Source organism: Equus przewalskii, chromosome 7 (assembly GCF_037783145.1).
Source record: "Equus przewalskii isolate Varuska chromosome 7, EquPr2, whole genome shotgun sequence".
Taxonomy (NCBI): domain Eukaryota; kingdom Metazoa; phylum Chordata; class Mammalia; order Perissodactyla; family Equidae; genus Equus; species Equus przewalskii.
In genome coordinates, this window is record NC_091837.1 from 53,287,540 (window position 1) to 53,292,074 (window position 4,535).

The window sequence follows — 4,535 nt, forward strand, 5'->3', positions numbered from 1 at the left end:
TTTAGACCTTAACACGCATGCCATTCTCCCTTTTTGTCTGATTTTTTGTTGTTCCCCTAAATCATTCCTAAATGGTGAAATTGCAGTCTTTTGCAAAGGGATTGGAAAAGTCACCTTTAAAAAACAAACAAATAAATAAATAATATATTCTCATATTGAAGCTGATTTTTTTTAACCCTTTGGTTCAAAAACCTACATAACCTATAAGGTATATTACTATCTTCCCAGAGGTTCTCTCACCCCCACTCCGCTTGCACAACTGAAATTAAACAGCATCCTCTGGAGAGAGGAAATTCTAGTGGCCCCAATATAGAGTTCTCACTCTTCTGCATGGGTCCTGAGCCTCAGGGAATGCAAAAACAAATAATACAGGACTGCATTGTGTCTACATGCACTAGGAAGAGATAAAAATTCAGGATAATCAGAGATTCTGCCTAGTTGGCTGGACAATTGGGTGTTCCTGAGCTATAAGATAGGCATATCATTTAAAGACTAATTAACAGTGATTATAATTGTCAACAGCACAACTTTTTAACACAATAAATGGTCTGTAGTGAATGAAACCAAGTTTTATAGATATAGTTGTGTTGGCTTCTTGTGTGCATGAAACCTTTAAGTATTTTGACAGCTATCCATATCAATAAATATTTCCAGAAAAAATGAATGATCTTACATGTGAAGGATATTTCTCTTATATTATCCTAGCTTCTTTACACATTGAGAAGGTCATCATTAAGTCCTAATCACTACCTAGTCAGTTATCAGCACAATAGTCTTGACCTAAAGAAGCAAAAACATATATATATATATTAACTATGTCAAATCAGATCTTCTCTTAAAGATATTTTTAGAAGAACAAAATTGAGGGTTTATTCTAGCCTGAAACAGACCAAATCTTACTTTCCATTTGCTGGTTAGAGCTTTGCTTCTCTGTTTACTTTTACTCTAAAAAGTTTGTTGACATCCTGGAAAAGCCTGCTGAGAGCTGTTCCTCCTGCTAGAGCTAGGCCAGGTGCTGTGGCAGCAGCAATGGCCACTTCAGAGGACCCCAAGGACCAGAGAGCCAGCCCCAAAGTCGTGGGCCTTGAGACCAGCTCAAGTGGGAAGCAGACTCACCACTGCTCACCCAACTTTCATTATTCATTGTGCTCCTGGAAAACAGCTCTCTCTGGAGGCACCCTCAGTGCCACTCCAAGCCCCCACTCCCAACCTAGGACCTGTCACCCCTCCAATGAAGACCTACAGCTTCTTCTGTGGGGAAAACCAGCCCTATCTAACTCAGGAGGCCCCCCCTGTGTGGGGGATGCCTTGCCCAGGCCAAGAGTACCTTTCCACTCTGTGGAGGGACTGTGGCCCCTGCTTCCTCCCCAGTCAGCCCACTCTGCCATGAAGAAGTGCCTGAAGCCAAAGGGAGCCCCTTGAAGACTGTGTCTGAAGGTCTTCAGCTTGGGGAACAGTCATAAGCTCTCTCAAAGCCCTTTCCTCCTGTGTCTGTGAACAGGCAGAGTAAGTGGAAGGGCCTGGCCATGGGAGGAAGGGATTGGCATGTTAGGTTGAGCCCCCAGGGGCTGCAATTCCAGGAGCCCACTCCCTCGCCCCCAGCCAAACAGAAGTCTTTTGTGCCTGAACCAAGAAAAGAGAATTAGATCCACTGAAGGACATCTGAAACAGCCACTGAGTACACACTCGAGGGTATTCTACTTCTTCCTTCCTCCCTATCTTTGTTAGCCTTTCAGCAGAAGCAGGGTAAGTCACCTCCATACGCAAAGAGACTACTTCATTCATACAGCAAATTCTAACAGAGCATCTCCTACATGCCAGGCTCTGCAAAGTGCTGGAGAAAACTCCACAGCTTTCTTGGAGCTTATGTTCTTGGGGTGGAGGAGGGAGGAAGGAGAGGAGACAGGTTAAACAACTAAGTAAATAAAGACAATTTTTTAGATTCCCAAGAATACATGGTTTTAGTACATTGGCATGACATTTTCAGTCAAGCATTCTTTTTTTCAAAGCTCCATTCAGCAAGCATTAATTGAGCAGTAAGGACTAAGAGAAAGGTGCACAGATTCAGTCCTGCAGTCTGGCCCTTTTTATGAGAGTGACACTGCGCAACGGATTTAGCCTTTATAAACTTATTTTTCTCATTCATAACACAGAGAAAATACTACTACTTATTCAAAGTGATACTATCAGTACTACATAAAATAATGCTGAGAAAATGTATTTGGTGCAGTGCAATCTCTTGACAGTCCCCCTGTGGCCTTGCTTCCAATTATGTTCATTCTTTTCATTTTCCTGAATGGACCATTCTTTTTATTCATGGTTTGTTTTGCTTTTCTACTTGTACTACCTAAAAAGCACTTCTTTTTTTTTTTTCCTTTTTTTCCCCAAAGCCCCTCAGTACATAGTTGTACATTCTTCGTTGTGGGTCCTTCTAGTTGTGGCATGTGGGACACTGCCTCAGCATGGCTTGATGAGCAGTGCCATGTCTGCACCCAGGATTCGAACCAACGAAACACTGGGCCGCCTGCAGCGGAGCGCGTGAACTTAACCACTCGGCCACGGGGCCAGCCCCTAAAAAGCACTTCTTTCCTATTGTGAACTCTTATTTAACAGTACAATTCTAAGTTGCCCATCATCTTTTTTATAAAACCCATGTTAACTCTGCCTCCTCTTCTATCTTCCCAACAGGTAGAATTGACCTTCCTCACTTTTATGCTTCCTTAGTGTGTTGTTAGGTTTCTGTCATAGCAAGCACAAATTTGTGTTTCACCTTTTTTTTTTTTTTTTGAGGCAGATTAGCCCTGAGCTAACATCTGCTGCCAATCCTCTTTTTGCTGAGGAAGATGGGTTCTGAGCTAACATCCATGCCCATCTTCTTCTATTTTATGTGGGACGCCTGCCACAGCATGGCTTGACAAGTGGTGCGTGGGTCTGCACCTGGGATGCAAACCGACAAACCCAGGGTTGGCAAAGTGGAAGGTGCGAACTTAACCACTGTGCCACCTAGCCCGGCCCTGTGTTTCACTGTCTGTTTACATCTTTGTTTCCTTCACTAATATAATATAAATATATAAGGATTTAAATATAAATTCTGGAAGCCTTAGAAATGCTTCATGCTTACATACTCTTCTTAAGAAAATTGCATGAAATGTAATTAACATGCAATAAGTGGTGAACGGATGCCAGAGTGAATAAATGCATATTTCACACATTAATATCATTATTATGGATAGTATTAGGAATGTACGAGATCCAGTGAGTGCTCAGAGAGCTTACTAGATGCAGTTATTGGGCTAGAAATTTTGTAAAATGTATATTACATAACCCACTGAAACTTGTATTTTCAGGCAAGAAACAAATATTTCAAAATTAGAAATAACTTTCCTAAAACCATGGCAAAATTGAGATTGACAATGAAGGCTACCTTAATTTAAAGCTTCCCTCTCTCTCTCTCTTTCTCTTATTCTCCTTGAGAGAAAGACAAGAAGGTATATATATACCCACACATACCATATACATATAATATATGTAATTATGTAATAAAAATATATTTTATTTATGGACTGAATTATATCCCCTCAAAATTCATATTTTGAAGCCCTAACCTCAAGTACCTGAGAATGTGACTATATTTGGAGATAAGGCCAGGAGAGGACTACAAATCAAAATTAGTACAAAATTTTGCTAAATTATCTCAACATGAATCAGAAATAGGTGCAGGAATGTATTTTTATGATGCTAAACAGGGAGAAAAGAATAATTTCAGATATATTGTTGTGGGTCAAGCTACTTGCACACCCACCTCCTATCTAAGTCCTATGATAGAGTCGATGAGAAAGTCTCTTCACCATGACTTTCAGAAATATATTGATGGGGATAGGAATAGAATCTTTGAAAAGGTCTAATTTCTATAGATCACGGATCAATGGGAGATACTGCTAATGAAATGGATATTTTTCTTCAGTATCCATGCTGAAAACAATCAAGAAGCAGCTCTAATTTATAGGAGGAAGATATATTTACTCTACTTAGCACCAGAATGGTCTGAACTAGATAAATCTTTGGTGGTTACTTATTGATCATGGTGTCCTTAGAAATAAATCCTGTATCTACTCAGAAAGCTCCCACTTGATTGGTGGAACTGGGAATATTTTATGTGTGCCAATCAGAGATCAGACTTGAGCCACCACAATAGCCATGCCTGGTACCCAATTCCTAAACCTGTATCAGATCACAGAATCCAAGTCCTCTGATGTCCTCTGGATACACTTGAGTAAGGAAACTCTGGTAATGTCATAAAAATGTGTTGTAAATTTCTTTCCTAGCCTTCCCTTATAGCTGTTTTCCAGGTTTACTGTCGACTGAGTAAAGTAAAATGCCCATACTATTTGAGGATGATTGTATACTGATTCTGAGCTAATGCTAACTTTGGGGGATCCACAACATCACTGTGGACCACAAGGATAATGTGGTCTCATTGGTTTCTGGGGATAAAAGTATATACTCAACAATGATCACAATTCCTACATTAATTC

General features: G+C 40.3%; 1 pseudogene; it reads left to right on the forward strand.

The window, feature by feature from the left end:
- The first annotated feature begins 1,029 nt into the window (after nt 1-1,029).
- On the forward strand, nt 1,030-1,510 carry LOC103544973 (steroid receptor-associated and regulated protein pseudogene; annotated as a pseudogene).
- The last annotated feature ends 3,025 nt before the right edge of the window (nt 1,511-4,535 follow it).